General features: G+C 39.2%; 1 protein-coding gene across 2 annotated transcripts in view; it reads right to left on the reverse strand.

Moving 5' to 3' along the window:
• Window positions 1–10,891: 10,891 nt before the first annotated feature.
• Window positions 10,892–17,736, reverse strand: part of LOC136873920 (mannose-P-dolichol utilization defect 1 protein homolog) — a 543,576-nt gene continuing 536,731 nt past the window's right edge. Inside the window, exon 6 of one of the 2 annotated variants that reach the window (XM_067147272.2) lies at window positions 10,892–12,431. The gene's annotated coding sequence lies outside the window, so the exon portion shown is untranslated. Of the gene's footprint in view, window positions 12,436–17,736 lie in introns of both variants that reach the window. The other variant, XM_067147271.2, reaches the window with a different exon arrangement.

Here is a 17,736-nt window from a genome sequence, read left to right on the forward strand (position 1 = left end):
TATGCTATAATAGACTCTCGAGCTCAGCTCATTTGAAAATAATACCCATTTGCATTCACTGTCCTCTTCTTACAGGGAGGTTTAAATAATAGATGGATTTATTTGCAGTGTTAAAAAGGTAGTCACAACATAATTCTGAAGTAGCTAGTAAGTAGGTAGGCTATTAGGTTATACTATTTATTAGTTTAATGAATCTTAGTATTATAACTTAGTTGACATTTGACAATTAAACTCGACTCTAGCCTGCCCTATGACTATGAGTCATGCTCATGACCACTCAAAAGTACCTGTTTTTATTTTGGAAGAACGGCTCAGTATTCTCTCAGTCCATATGTCACATCGTTGCACAAGACTTCAATCATATGTGGACAGACGCAATAACAGTATGTTGAATCAGAAAATCAGCGGGCTACTGTACATCTCGGGTAGCCTATACAAAATATGACTATTAAAAAAAAAAATCCTCTCTGATAGAAAAATACTTTTTTTAAAAATGACTGAGCGAGTTGTCGTGCGGTTAATATCGCGTGGCTATGCGCTTGCATTCGGGGGATGGTGGGTTCGAATCCCACCGTCGGCAGCCGTTAAGATGGTTTTTCCGTAGTTTCCCCATTTTCACACCAGGGAATGCTGGGACTGTACCTTAATTCAGGTCATGGCTGCTACCTTCCTAATCCTAACCTTTCCCACCCTGCGTCACCGGAAACCTTCGATGTATTAGAGTAACTAGCATTTTTTCTAAGAAAGGAGTTCATAGTATGAAGACCAGATGGCAGCTGCGAGCACTGAATGCTGTTGCTGCTGTCTTACCAGCACATACTACACAGATGCTGTAGGAGCGGTGACCAATGAGCCGTGAATCGGATCACTGTATCGATTCAGTAACGTGAACGGAATCAAATGAATCGATTCAGTAAAATGAATCGAATGTCCCATCACTACCATCTAGTGGCATCATACGCAAGCACATACCGTACGTTTCCAAATGCATATCTTAGAGTTTCCGTGTTGTCTCCTGTTCGCGAGAGAAAAAATAGTTACCATGACTTATTTTATTTATTTATTAATGTCTTTCTGTACATGGCGGGGCTCAGGCTATGAAGCCTGCTATTATGCCAAACCATATAATTATGCACCTGCATAAACATAATATACTGAACATTATAACTACTTAAAAAATAAGTTAATTATAATTTAAAGTTAATGCGAAATGTAATTTGTATGAAATCTAAAGCATCATAAAAATCATTTTAACATTTTAAAATTAATTTATAATATTTACTATTATTAAAGCTATATCTCGAAAAATATAAACTAGAATGTTTCTAACCTTACATTGACATTTTATTCATTTAACTTAATAATCTAAAATTTAAGGGTACTTCTAAGAGTAAATCAATCTGAGTGTAGGTAAAATTTCCACTTACGACTCGACCCTCGTATAACCGTAATATTGTGGAAGAAAAAGGTGTAAGAAGGTGGTGGGATGAATGGGTGGACAGGGAAATGACCAGAGCATAAGTTAAGACACTAAATTTTGAAATATTATTTCTTTCCTTTTTGTAATTTTAAAATTTGGCAGGTAGAAAATTTGAACAAGCAACAACAAATAACTGTTAATGAGAATAACGATGAGCTCGTCAGCTCCCACAACAACAATGACTTAAAGTCAAAAATCAAGTACAGTAGAGAAAATTATTGACACAATAATTTACGAGGGTTGAGCAATATAGCTCAAAACAGGTGTACCTTTACAAGAGCATGTTTGCTCCACTCATTTACATTCTACGAGACTGAGCTCCAAAAGTGACTACAATCCAGCCTCTCAAGAGGCACAAGCTTCTTACTAATTACGCTTTGTAAACTTAAAAATACTGTGTTTACGGTCACTTCTGCTCAACAGTCATTTACACATTCGTCTATCAGTAATTACACTTTAAACGGGGGCACTGAGTGCCCATACTAAATGGCCTTAATGCAAAAATAAAAGATTGAAGACGATCGGCCATGAACAATGGCTAGGAGGCGAAACACTTGGACTCCTATTAGAAAAACACTTAACATCCTAAATGGGCTTATAGCCAGAAGTTGCAGAGGCTAAGCCTATACTACAGAGGGCCGACTAGATGCGAAATATTAAGTACCAAAGCAGTGTGAAGAATTTAGAGGTTTAGAAAATCTTAGTCACCCCATACTGAGTTGAATGGGAATTTAACAGAGTGAACAATATTGCCTTTATTTACATATTTCCCAGCAGAGATTAGAACAGAGTCCTAAGACGTATCGAAAATTTACATTTAAACAGTGACTTTAGAACATTAGATTAATAAAGGAGTTTGAAACCTTCCCCTCAAGTTATCTGCCTGGAGCTATTACATGTTGAAAAATTTCTGCCATCACCTTGAGTAGTTGGGTCTTCCGACGATGGCAGGCAGCCCCTGCCTCCTTATTACGTCGCACACACACTAGACCGGAGGTTTCAATATGACAATATGGCCCTAAGGCGCCCAGCTTTTATAGCATCTCAGAATGGAAGATTCTAGAACTCTCTTGAGCTAGGGAGAATACCTGTACACACCCCCGATTTTAATTGGCTAGAGAAATATACAAATAAAATCCTGGTTGGGAAATAACTAAGGTATAAGGAAGCCGTAGGAGTGTTGACAGCCTTAGCACATGAAAAAACAACAATATACAAAAACTTAAGGTTTAAAAACATTGAAAATGGAAAATTCCCTTAAAAATTCATTGTCTGCAATCCCGCCAGAGGGGGCACATAGGCCGATAGCACAGACATCTGATGGTTAAAGGTTCAAGTATCTTGTGTTACATTAGTTCCGGACTCACCATACAGATGGCCTTCTAGAAGGCGCGCAGTTCAACGGGACGTAGAAGGTGTACCCCCGGTACAATTATTATTATTATTATTATTATTATTATTATTATTATTATTATTATTGTACCGGAAGGTACACTCCAGTGCCGCGCATTTAAATCTAGCGCCTTAAAGAACTCCTCTACTGGTGAAACAGTGAAATTAAAACCTATACCTACTTAGAACTTTACTCAGAAGATGTCACCAATAAAATCTGATGTAATTTTGTTATTGTGAAGTTTCCTGAACTGTGTGAATTTCTACTTGTTTGGTTTTCCATTCATCAAGAAGTTTGGATATTCTCTCATAGATGACACTACCAAAGAACTATGAGCATGCACCCTGGTGCGAAGTGAAAGAACCTTTTATTTAAATAAGTTTTGTATTCATAAGTTTTTTCTAATTGATGTTCATTTATTTTTGGGTTGGCAATATTTCCTCTTCTATTTCCGCCAGTTTTGAATCTAGCCAATCCCTAATTTCTGTAATTAATTTTCTACCAATCACAGTCTTCTTCTTCTTCTTCTTCTTCTTCTTCTTCGATTTTCAGTGTAACTTTTAAATTCACCAATAAAAGTGAGAGGGTGTGGCTAGTTTAATCTTGAATGAGCTCGAACTTTCCCCGAGGGTTTATAAACTGCGCATTTTCACGCCTCTTGGCCAATTGATCGTCATCTGACCTGGTGCGTGTTTCGAAGCAGGAGGCGGGCGGCGCCTCTTTCATCAGGCAGCAGTACACCGACAAGGTAATGGCCATATAACATCTTTATTTCTTGCTAGCTCCGCAGTTTAATCTGAGAGAAGAGTCCGAATCATTAACTATGTAACCTAGTTTTCCTAAAAATGTAAATTTCTGCCGGCTAATGTAAAAACTTCATAAAATCTTTAACTGTAAATCGGGGATAGAGAGTGATGAACCCTCTCGAGCTCCCCTTCATATTGGTTTGAGGTGACTACGTTTTGTACTGGTTTTCTTCCTTTCCGTAATGTCTTAATTTATTCTTATACGAGTCACCTCCATAGTTTGGGAATAGCCCCTGTTTCACCGGCCTAGTGCCCTTTAGGTTTTAAGTGTTCATATCTAGAAGCGCAAATATTCGCCTCCATTCCTTTTGTGTTTGGGCCATTTATTTAGCCATTATTCTTGTTCCATGAAGGTCCATTTGGTTGGGTATTAAATACCCCTGTTATTCATTTTCCTATTGTAAGTTGTGCCTTGAGAGGCCAGGAATTGTAAGTTGATGTTGCCTTGAATAGGCTTGGAAAACTGAGAGCCTGTTAGCTCCTTTTCAAAGATTAATGAATGCCTCTTGGAGGATAGATGTTGTATGTTGTATTTTGGGAGCAAGTGCTCCATGAATTAGGGGTATTTCTGCCCTTGAATGAATTTGTGCTTGTTTTAAATTTGAGCTGAGAGCTCAGGAAATGTAAAGCGAGGGTCTTGAAGCCCAGGACTTGTGGAATTCACTATATTGTATTTTCCTTGACTTATTTCTAAATTGCTAATCGTACCTGATACGTTGTTATTTGTTGATTTTTGAAATTCTAAAGAAATATAACCTTTGTTAAAGTTAAATTAACTTTAATATTGTAGTTTGACCCATTCCCTCCGGCACCTTCTTTAACCTCTTTCTGCTCTACGGGTAACTCCGTATCAATTATTATTACCCGTATTATCATCATCATCATGGCGTGCGGCCTCCGGTGATGCTGGGTGCAGGACTTTGACGCCTTATATGCGACGTGTGCGTCTGCGAGGGCGGGGTCCTACATACGTATGATGAATTCTAATGCTGAAGTCTACACACACACACACACACACACACACACACACACACACACACACACACACATAGCCAGCTTCCAGCCATCGGAATTAACCAGTAAAAGTTAAAATCCCCGACCCGGCCGGCAATCGAGCCCGGGACCCCTTGGGCCAAAGAGCAACGTGAAAACCATTTAGCCATGGAGCCAGACACCTTGGCTGATACCACAGCTCCACGTGTCCAGCCATGAAACTACTCAGATCACAGTGCGTCGACTCGTTTACCAAAGGCGGTATATGGTTTTCAGCGTAGTTAATCTCATTTCCTCAATATTTGTGGTATCAGCCAAGGCGACTGGCATGTATGTAGGTTACATGCAATGAAAAGGTTACCTGATGGTAAGTATTTATGTTGGCAGAAATTCAGTGCCGGACCCGCAATGTAAGCACCGTGCTTGCCTCTGAAGCTGCGCTTACACTAAGCGTATTTTCCTCGCGAATTTCGCGAGGGAATTGAGCCTAGTGTAGACGCTCCCCCACCCCTGAGTAACTGCAAAGCGAGTGCCCTCGCTGCGAGCCGGAGCTCAGTCGGGTTTTGTCCGCGCATCAAACGGTTTCGCTCATCGAATTTCGCTCAGTGTAAACGTGGTCCCCATAGTTGCGCGAAGGATGAATCAAGAACGGTGCTTGCAGCTCATCGAGCTCTACAAGATTCGAGATTTTATGTGGAATCCGAAAAACAAAAACTACTTCAATCGCAATAAAAGAGAAGATGCGTGGAAGGAAATTAGTTCTCAACTAAACTTTCCTATTTCTACAGTGAAAGGGAAGATGAAAGCGCTACTGGGATCATCTCGAAGAGAAAATTTGAAATAAAATAAGAGCAGAGTCACTGGATCAGGTAAGCAGTTACTGTTAGTTTATAATGCAAGATTGTGTCATTTCATTACTTTTTTGAACCTACCGGTACCTATTTTGAAGCAACTTGGGTCATTCTGACGAACTTACACTGACCGGCACGAAAAACGCAACACTTCAATTTCTTACAAAAACTGAAATTTATTTTATTTTATTTTATTTTATGACACTTTTATGACACCTATCTACTATATGATGAAATATTGTAGCGGATGAAGGTACAAGTTTCCATGTTGGCTGCAAAACCAGAACTGAAGCTTTCAGGCTTGTCGAAGGCGGCTCGCTCTGAATTGCGCTCTGTTGTCGGTAATGCGAAATTTCACTTGAACCGAGTAAGTTTCCCCCGAGCGACTTTCGCGAGGGAGTTTCGCTAGTGTAAACGCAGCTTTACGCGGAGGCCCCGACCAGATCAGGGATTTTTACCTGTAACTGAGGGCTGGTTCGAGGTCCACTCAGCCTACATGCTATCTGACGGTGAGATAGTGGTCCCGGTCTAGAAAGCCAACAATAACGGCCGAAAGGATTCGTCGTGATGACCGCACGCGCCTCGTAATCTGTAGGCCTTCGGGCTTCAGTCATTTGGTAGGCCATGGCCCTTCGGGGCTGTTGCGCTATGGGGTTTGGTACGGTTTGGTTTAGAAGTTCAGTGCAGTAACTACAGTATCAGTCACCACTAATCTCACCAGGTGGCAGACTTCCTATCCATTGTTTACCTTGTTTTTGCTAAGTAAATTCAACGAACTTGGAAATTTACTGAATATCACCCTTAGTAAAATATTCCAATCCTTAATCTTCCTATAAACGAATATATCCCTTAATTTGTCCTCTTGAATTCCAACTTTATATTGTTTATATCTTATAAATAAAGCTGAGGGGGTCCACTGTCTGAAGTTTCATTTACATCATATTTTAATATATTTATCCGTTTTAGATCAACTCAAGATCGTATCAGTAGTTTTTAGCTTCCGTGTCTGTTTGTTCCACCATCACGGGTAAACGGCCGAATAGATCTCGACCAATCTTCATAGAATCTACTCATCCAGAAGCAGGTTTGGAAACGCATACGATTTTAAAATCAATTAATAGACTGGGAATTTATAGGAAGACCAGAAGAGGTTTTCAATTTTCTCTTACACTTCTGGTTATATGTAAAATCTGCACACTATATCTGAAACGTCCCTTCATCAAAGTCGCCAGCGGGATACAGGAGATAGTATCTAGACGACGCCACAGAAGATGACTATCGCAGCAGTAGTCGAAAAGTTTGGAAGAAATGAGAGGAATGGACCACGGCATAATAGCCCGGAAGATTTTTTATTATAGCTTCCCTTCATTCTAAATCATTTTTGTTATGTACATAATTTCACTTACTCTTCAAAAGACGGAGAAAATTACTGCTTTCAACGGGTTTCATGCTCTGCAGCCAGTTTATATTTAGCGTATGGCTTTACAGATACAACACACAATGATTTTGAAGAACAATATAGTTTGTTCTGCAGCCAGTGACGGAGACCCTCGCAAACCTACACCAAATCTACCAGTTGCCATGGCGACGCCTCAGTCTGCTTGCCACAAGGGAAGTAAAGTATTGCAATTTTTGTCATCATTCCTGCCAATTCGGGTTTTTTGGTTGCGTAGAATGCGAGAGGTGCGTCAAGCTGCCATTCTGAAGTATATTTGCAAAATACCGATGGAGGTTACAGTCGTCTGCTAATCTATACTAATATATAAAGAGGTAAAATTTGTTTGTATGTAATGGCTAATCTCAGGAACTACTGGACCGATTCTAAAAATGCTTTCACTAATAGAAAAATACATTATCCCTGAGTGCTATAGGCTATATTTTTTTCAAAACAATTCGGGGGGGGGGGACGACGACGACGTGGGGAGATAACAAAATACTAGGCTAATATAGGCTAAATATGGAATTTGTTGGACAAGGACGAGGCAAAGCTCATTTTAAGCCCCTTGGCGCAAAGAACAAAACTCGGTAAGCCCTACGGGCATGAAAACCATGTTTTAAGGCCCTAAAACCAACCGTTATCGAGATATTCGCTCCACACTACCCCTGCTCTAGGAATCGGATAAAGAAATGAACTGTCGTAACCATGGAAACATCAGCTCCAGTATGCTTACAGCAGCGAGATTGTCTACAATATATCACAAAAATCTAACATATTACAGACATAAAATTTGGTATTTGGAATCTCCTTTAAAATCAAAGAACACACATTTTTGTTTTCAGAAAATCCACTTAAAAGGGTGAGGGTTCAAAAGAAGTGAGGAATGAGTTGAATTCTTTATATGAGGATGCATATATCTCAGAAACGGAAGATGTTACAGACGTTAAAACTGGTAGGCCGTACTTCGAATCTCTTTTAAAAATAAATTAACGCACTTTTTCTGGAAAATCCACTTAACGGGGTGAATTTTTTTAAAAGCGGGTGATATTTTAAAATGAATATCTTATCCTCTTCTACCGGTTTTCCCACACCTGTGGGGTCGCGGGTGCGAACTGTGTCGCACATGCGGTTTTGACGCTGTTGTACGACTGGATGCTGGATGACTTACAGTTGATTATAAATCTGTCCCAAATGTCCCTGATAGAAGCTAATTTGTCAGTAGCTTTTCTGTGTTCCCTTAAATCCTTATCATCAAAGCGCAGGTAAGCCGCGAGGAACTTCAACCCGTGTAAGCTCGTTGTTGCTCTATACATCGCATTGCCATATGCTGACGACCAGAGCTCTTCAGTGTGAACATGAGAAGATTTCTGAGCACCTAACAGATACAGCAGACCAATAAAAGCTTTTATTTCGCTTTGTGTTGTAGTATGATGATATGACAGAGCTGATACCAACAACATCCGTCGGTTAATTTCTTCATTTGTATGCTGTACTACACAATTTACTACGTAATCGTCTATCAAAACTTCTCATGCTTGTAAGGGTGTTTTTATATGTCTTACAGGTCCCTTGCTCCCAGGAAAATGAGTGACAATGTTCCTTGCATCAACTCTTCCTTGTCTGCACTCCACAGATAATCATTCTTGCCCTTCAAAACAGAAGTATTTCTTATTCTCGCTGGTACTTCATCTTCTACCACACTCATTTCACTCTCCGAACTCGATTGCACAACTATAAAATCATCATCAGCATCAGAATAGTCTGTTCAAAAATCACTCACATTTTCATCGTTATCTTCTAAAAGCACCTTACGGATATCTTCATCTGACGGATATTCAGTTTTACTAATCCTGAAATGAACAACACTCGTTAAATATTTCGCTCCATTCTAGTAACGAAAACAGACAGCAAAACAGGAATAAATCGAGTACATTTCCAATTCACAAAATATATAAACTCACCCACAAAATTCACACTGGGGTCCAACCAACTCCCCGCTCGATTCAACCACCTACTAACCGGAACGCAGTTAAACAGCGGCCCCGGGTTCGATTCCCGGCAGGGTCATGGGTTTTTAATTGTAAATAAAATATCCCTGGCCTGGGGACTGGGTGTTTGTGTCGTCCTTACCGTTCCTTTCCTCACATTCAACACTCTACACCTCCGATTACACTTACACGCAGGTTCCTATCATATGGTGAAAGTAGTGGCAAAAGATCTGCAGAGGTCGACACCACGAACAAATATAATTTTTTTAAAAAGGTGTCCGTCACTCGACGCAGAACATGAAACCCGCAGAAAACAGTATTTTGCTCTGTCATGTGAAGAGTAAACGAAATTACGTAGATAAAAGAACTATTTAAAATGAAGGGACGTTTTCCATATAGTTCACTGATTTTACAGAAAATCAAAAGTGTATGAGAAAATATCAAATAACACGTTTGATCCCCATATAAACCCCCAGTCTGTTCAATGATTTTTAAATCATATGCATATCTAAACCTGCTCCTGGATGAGTACTGTATAATCTAAATAGGAAGTTTGGTCGAGATCTATAGAGCCGTTTTGCCGTGATGGTGGAACATACGGAGAAACAGACACGAAAGATGAAAACCACTAACATGGTCTTGAGTTGACCTAAAACGAATACGTGTCTCAAAAATGGCAAATCAAGCGAAATTACAGACAGCGGACCCCCAACAACTTTATCTATATAGATCCCGTTTATGTGATTACCCAAATGAAGCTTTCCTTATTAACAGCTAGGTACTTACAGTGGTCCCCAGTGGACGTTCCTCTCGGTGAAACAACCCAACTTTTCACCCCGTTTACCATCATACCATTGTCTACTGTCCATGTCACAACTTTGTCGAGGTCTTGTTGCAGTCGCTCACAATCCTGTAACTTATTTCTCTGTACAGTACAACATTATCCACCAAAGCCCATTTCTCTGATTCCAGTTATTTACGCATATCATTAATAAATTTTTAAAAACCATGAAGGTCCAATAACACTCCATGAGTAACTCCCCTCTTAATCGTTACAGTATTGTTAAGTTCCATTTTCTGCATTATATTAAAGGACGTAGACATATGAAAATCAACATACAGTTCTCTGAAATAGAACTATATTTACCTCTCTAATTTAATAAAAGTCAATTCATATCATACACCAAATTATCGAAGAACAAACTGAATAATAAGTCCCCCAATTTAGGGCACCATGCTAATTCTACGAGTAGAAAAAGGAAGGAAGAAATACACAGTTGTTAAAATGTTCTCTGTTTAATCCATTATTCCATCACAGTGCTTCAGCAGATATAGCAAATCAAACAAGAATTTTTCTTCCAATATCAAACAAAAGACTCGTACACATACATCCACACGAAATGAAACTTTTCCACGCACGGTCCGTTTTTAATTCCAAGCCACTTTAATCGGCTCAGCTTCTTTTTAGCACTCATATGTACAGTACAAATATCACAATAGTAATGTCCCGTTTCGGTAAGAGTGCGAGGCTACAAGCATCGATAATATCGGCTTTAATTACTCAGACACAATGAAGGGATTGTTCCGACCACAGAACAGAACACGTAAGAGAGATTTAAACATAAAATTCACGTAGTAATTAAATCCCCTCGACATTCTTCACGGTAGCCTAATACATCTGACCTGACACGCGAAAGGTACTAGTCGAACAACATCGCGCACCATGGGCCTCAGTGCCCACCTTGCACGTTTCGAAATGTGCGTAAAGGGAAAAAATGACTAACTAAATATGTCAAACCTCAAAATGTGAAAGGCACCTTTAATTTTAGATACGTATCATAAAATGGTTTGGATGTATACCCGGTTAACTGATATAAAATTACATTTTGGACTTTCGGAGAAAAGGTCCTCTGTTTCTTCAAGAAAGGATACAAATCGACAATTTCTTTTTTTTTAAGAACAGAATACACATACGCATATATTCACACGTTCTTTTAACCAAAAACTACGATGCGTTACTTGTTTAAGCTCCAGGAAGAGGTAGATAAGGTTCACTATGAATCTTCAAGGTTTGTTCGTCTTATAACAATTTACACAGAGTCAATCAGAATAGCTTGATTCTGACTTACGACGAGTTTTAAAGATCGTACCAAAGTTTGCATATTCTATGTATAGCCGTCCTACGTTTTAAGCGAAACAAGGGACAGGAATGTATTCTCAAACAAGGATACCGAAGATCTGGAAGCAGTTCTTCTTTAAGTCCACTGGCTGAAGTGCCTAGGTGTGCTATACATGCACTTCATTAGTTCTTCTTTATGCGATATTACAACCTACAATTGCTCACTATGGAATAATTCAAACTTTCAAAGAAACAAAAACTAATGAAACCACAAAATCTTACACAAAGAGAAGAGGCAGCAAAATTTCAAGTTTGTTTCGGTTACCAGCAGTCACTGTTATCTTAGTTGCAATTCGAATGTTATGTCTGACAAAGGTTTGAGCATGTGTGGAGCAAAAGGTATATATTACCTTATTTCCAGTACAAGCAATCGTTTCTGATTTCACTTGCCCAGTTTACAAATGGTCCCCTTCGTTTCGATTTTATTCGTGAAACAGAAAGGAACATATGATAATTCACCGTTACACTCGGGATCATTTAACACTTCTATAACTGCAAAATTTCTTTACATCCGATAAATCCTATTGGACTAGATGGCCTACAGTCCTGTTCTGCTAGCAACACTACGTGTGTTTTTTACAATATCACATTATGTTATAGTATAGGTAGCAGGTATCAAAATACGCATTCAGTGTGTGTAGCTAATAATTTATTGGATGTGCCAGAAGTGTATATATTCCCTTCAAAGTATATTTGCTATACGTAGTCACTTCTCTTCTCATTACAAAAGTATTCTCTCCAAAGTATTGTACGTAGTAATTTCTTTTCTCATGTATCAACCTCAACAGTTTATTAAAAGATACTGATCACATGGGCACTTTTTTCCGACTTTAGAAAACATTCTGATTCAAGATGTTACATTACTAACAATAAGAGTCGCTGTAGAGTAGAGTTCGCTGTCGAGGAGTCGAAACATAATTATAATTAAACTGCCTTTCTTCTCCTGAGTCCCGCTCATTAGAGGGAAATTAAAATCAGAAATGTCGCAATATCGCAATTCTTATGTTGCATTGCTGATGTTCGATAAATACTAAAGTAAAATTTCCAACTTACCCTATTCTATCTTAATGTTATTAGTACTAAAACATTACTGTACTGGTAAATCAGTTCCGTACGTGTCAGGAGACGAAAGATAATAGCTGTATGATACACAGCAATCCCCGTGCTTATAAATCTAGAAAGTGGTGCTTAATGAACAAGTGACGTTAACTTCGGAATGTTCGTTTCACCGAATTTTATGATATAAACACATTTCCATAGGTACTGCAGGAATCCAGAGCCGCCAAAGGGAGCCCTCGAAGTTCTGTCTGAAACACATCAAATATATCATTTAATCACATATTATAATATGAATGGTAACTTTAACAATTAGTATTAGTTGTTTAAACGTTTATGACTTACGGTGCTGATTAATTTTCATAATAAGAGGATAAACAATGAAATTATAACCTGCATAAATAATAATAATAATAATAATAATAATAATAATAATAATAATAATAATGACAAGAAGAGACAGATAGATATATAGATTTGTTTATCATCAATAGGTTATCCGCCCAATTATAGATGATTCAATAAAACATAATATACAACAAATACATCTTAAATAAATAACATCAATTTCCTAAAATAATAGCCAAGTTTAAACTAAACCTAGAGACCTTTATATTATGCATATTACAATACCATAAATAAATAAATAAATAAATAAATAAATAAATAAATAAATATGAATCTCCTTGAATAATTGTCATAATTAAACTACATCTACAAACATTTACAAACACATATTTACATATTTTACAGAGCGGGCCTTACATTCATGAGGTCGTTAGAGCACGTCTGATTTTGAGACGGGGGTGAGTAAAAAAGGTCCACTGATTCACCCACCTCATTCAGTGAGGTTAGTGCCCTCAGCAGCCATGAGTTTGCCTCAGCCCTAGTTCTCACTTTAGGCAGATGAAAAATATACCTTTGCCTAGTATTGCGACCAGGAACATGTATGGAATCAACTGCAATAATGTTGAGCAATCCACTCTATTCTTCAGACACGTGTAAAGAATGAGAGCAGTGGTACATCTGCGGAGAGGGTGCAATGTCCTCATACTCACAGTCTTACAAAAATAAACTCGTAATCGGACGAAGAAAGAGAAATACCCAAACCTTTGTAGCTGATCCATTTCATGAACCTTGTTTGAACCCTTTCCAAGTTTTGTATTAAATACTGCTGAGAAGGTAGCATCACCTCGTAACAGTATTCTAACAATGGCCTGATTATTTATTTATTTTGCTAGGGGCTTTATGTCGCGCCGACACAGATAGGTCTTATGGCGACGATGGGATAGGAAAGGCCCAGGAGTTGGAAGGAAGCGGCCGTGGCCTTAATTAAGGTACAGCCCCAGCATTTGCCTGGTGTGAAAATGGGAAACCACGGAAAACCATTTTCAGGGCTGCCGATAGTGGGATTCGAACCTACTATCTCCCGGATGCAAGCTCACAGCCGCGCGCCTCTACGCACACGGCCAACTCGCCCGGTATGGCCTGATTAGAGTGCAAAACAAAGTTATTAGAGTTCTAGGAGAAACAAGTTCAGCACAGTTTCTTTTCAGAAAGCCAAGTAATTTAAACGCTTTCCTAGAAATCTCGTCTAAATGTTTCTCGAAGGAAAGATCGTAACAGTTTGAAAGTGTCACACAAAGATCATTTATTTCATTCGCACGAGCATTTGAAAATTGCATTACACTTTGAAGTATCCAAACCAAATAGCCATCTTTTACACCAGTTACTTAGAAGGTTTAAGTCAGACTGTATCAACTTACAGTCCAGCTCACTATTTATCGCCTTAAAGATCTTTAGATAGTCAGCATAGAGAAGGCAATTACTCTGTTGCATAAATGTTGTTATATCATTCATGAATATGACAAAGAAAAGAGGACCCAATAAACAGCCTTGGGGGACATCGGAAGCTTTGACATTACACCATCAGATTTTACTACGCAAACTCTATTTGTGAGGTAGCTTCTAATCCACTCCAAAGCACTTCCTCCTATCCCATATGGTGACAATTTGATGAGTAGAGCAGCATGTTGAACTGAATCAATAATAATAATAATAATAATAATAATAATAATAATAATAATAATAATAATAATAATAATGGTGGTGTGACCTCCGGAGAGGGTTCGTGTAGGCCTTTACGAATTGTCGCCCATGCATGACCTGCGCGTCTCTGGGTGCCTGTTTAGGACAAAATCTAACGAGGGTAACTGTGGAAAATCACGAACAGAGTTGCCGACAGGGGAAATTCGAACCCACCATTTACAATATGCAAGCCTATAGCTGTAAGACCCGTAGCGAGTAGCCAGTTCTCTTGATGGATACTTTACGTTAAACTGAGGAATGCGTATCATTTTACCCAGTAAGTTATTTAGCATAACAAATTTAGATTACAAATGATAAATATAAACGTATTCAAAAGGTCGGGGTGACAGTCGAACATAATATCCCCTACTCTATTAATGACTGTAATAATCTGTGGATAAGAGACTCGTTAACATTCTGATTTCCAGTTTTTTCATAAAAAACGGAGTACGGATTGAATTAATGCTTCAAATTATCATGACAGGGTTTTACAGGGTTTCGCACACTCCCCTCTGCAGATTTATGTAAATTGTGCATATTTTTTCTGAGCCGGTCCCGCGTTCTGGGGGTAGCGGGCTTGCCTCTCAACCGGAGAACCCGAGTTCTATATTCAATTCCCGGCCAGGTCAGGGATGTTTACCTGGCCCTGAGGGTTATTAGAGGTCCACTCAGCCTACGTGATTACAATTGAGGAGCTATCTGATGGAGAAATGGCGGCCCTGGTCTAGAAAACCAAGAACAACAACCAAGAGAATTCGTCACACTGACCATGCGTCATCTTGTAATCTGCTGGCTTTCGGGCTGAGCAGATGTCGCTTAGTAGGCCAAGGCCCGTCAGGGGTATAGTGACATGGGGTTAGTTTTCGTTTTTCATAATTTATTTTCCTTTTTTAAATTCACCCAATATACGTTTAAAATGATACTAGAATGTTTCCGTCGAAACTGAATGGATTGCTTTCTTGAAAAATGTTGCAGAAATGAACAGCATGTTTATAATGACAGAATTAATATATAACAATATTCTTTAAATGATAAGTAACGGATCTCGTATTCACTGCATTCAATGTTATTCTAAAACACTGTAATCAATCAATCAATCAATCAATCAATCAATCAATCAATCAATCAATCAATCAATCAATCAATCAATCAATCAATAAATAAATAAATAAATAAATAAATAAATAAATCACCACTGATCTATATTTTGGGAAGTCACCCAGGTGGCAGATTTTCTATCAGTACCTAGCCTGTTCTTAAATAATTTCAAAGATTTGGAAATTTAGTAAATTATTTCAATCACTAACTCCTCTTGTTATAAACGAACATTTACCCCCAATCTGTCCTATTGAATCCCAAATTAATCTTCATATTGCGATCTTTCCTACTTTTACAACCACCACCGCCTACTAATGTAATTCCACACCATCTTTCCAATGATAGCTAAGAACATGCCACTTAGGCTTAGTCGAGTAGCTCGTCTCCTTTCTCCTAAGTCTTCCCAACCAAAACATTTTCGTAACACTATTATTTCGTCGGAAATCACCCAGAAAAAAATCGTGCTGCGTTTCTTTGGATTTCTTCCAGTTCTCGAATCGAGTAATCCTATTGAGGGTCCCATAATATTATTTTTACAATATCTTATCTTTACAATTCTTCTACAGAACACTAACATTTTATGTCATCCTTACTTGAATTCCAGCTCCCTTAATCTTATCACCGCTCCCTAGTCCACATCGTTTCCCTGGATGTACTTCTTAAACACTTCTAAACAAACCTACTAAGTTAAACAAACCACTGCGGGTCACGTGAAGGTCATCTGAGCGCAGATACCTTCTCCTACCCACCCATTAGGATATACAAATCTCGCTCCCAGTTTCTCACATACCCACTTCATAGTCTCATTTAAATCCCCGATCACCTTCCAGTCAGTATCCCTTCTACAATGTATTCCACTGACAATTGATAAGATTCTTCACTCCCGGAAACTTCTCCCGGGCTGCATTAACCAGATCCCGCACATACTACTGTATATTGAGATTTTTATGAGTTTTAGGTAATGTTTTCACTTTCCAGTTAAAGAAGGAATGGACTCAAGACATTGCGACATATAACTGGCCAAGAGCAAATATTGGCTACGGTAAAGATACCAACAAGATCTGAAGTATGCCCTAGTGTTTTGTTAATCGCCTTACAAAAATTATGACATTGTCTTTCTTTTTTTTTTTCATTTGCTTTACATCGCACCGACACAGATAGGTCTTATGGCGACGATGGTGGGAAGGAAACGGCCGTGGCTTTAATTAAGGTACAGCTCCAGCATTTGCCTGGTGTGAAAATGGGAAACCAGGGAAAAGCATCTTCAGGGCTGCCGGCAGTGGGATTCGAACCCACTATCGCCCGGATGCAAGCTCACAGCTGCGCGCTCCTAACTGCACGCCCCCCCCCCCCTTTTTTATACGAAAAGGAAGTGTAATTAGATGGTGTTCGATTGATTCTTGGTATCAGAGTTCTATGACCTGTCCTTGGAACAGTAACGATTTTAGGTCTGCTGTACACCGCTGTCATACACAGGTCTTAAAACGTTTAAATTGCTGAAGCCTTTAAATTGCTTAGGGGCTGCCTGGCCGAGGCGGTAAAGGCGTGCTCGGTTCGCCCGAAAGGACGTGGGTTCGAATCCCCGTCAGGAAGTCGTAAAATTTAAGAAACGAGATTTCCACTTCCGTAGGTGCATATGGAACTGAGGTTCACTCAGCCTACACCAAAAATGAGTACCAGGTTAATTCCTGGGGGCAAAGGCGGGCGGGCGTAGAGCTAACCACTCTACCCCATCACGTGCCGAGGTTAACAATGGTGGAAGCCTTTACCTTCCACTCCTCCAAGGACCTACATAGCCTGTACGGAGGTGACTTTGCTTGTTTTAAATTGCTTAATATAATCACAATAGCATCAGTTTTCCGGTGGGAGTATGAGATGGCAAACTGCTCAATTCCAAGCTGTTTATAAACACTACTGGAACTAAAGAAGTTCATTTTACGTTATGTATTAGAGGTGGGCAATTTCAAGAAAACTGGATATGGGGCGTAATTCTACAACATTGTAATGACCTGTATTAACAATGCTAGAGTGGTAGGGTGGTTATTATGGTTTTAAGAGAAAGCAGGCCTACAACCATCTCCTATACAATGATCAGAGAAAAATTAAGATATCGGCTAAATAAAGACAAGGACCAAGAAAGGCGTGGAAATGACTCTCTAGGCCTCAAATGCTCTAATACCGTCGAGGTCTGAAAAGAACAAGAGTTGACCAAGGGAGGTGTGATAGGATAGATGAAAGTGAGGAACCGGGCACAAGTTAGTGGAAACAATGCCCGGACTCAGTTAAGGGCCCCGTGGTCACTATCCCACGCTCCCAAGTTCAGAGCTCCTGGGGCCCCTTTTGGTCGTCTTTTACGACAGGTGTAT

The sequence above is a fragment of the Anabrus simplex genome, chromosome 5 (assembly GCF_040414725.1).
Source record: "Anabrus simplex isolate iqAnaSimp1 chromosome 5, ASM4041472v1, whole genome shotgun sequence".
Classification (NCBI taxonomy): Eukaryota; Metazoa; Arthropoda; class Insecta; order Orthoptera; family Tettigoniidae; genus Anabrus; species Anabrus simplex.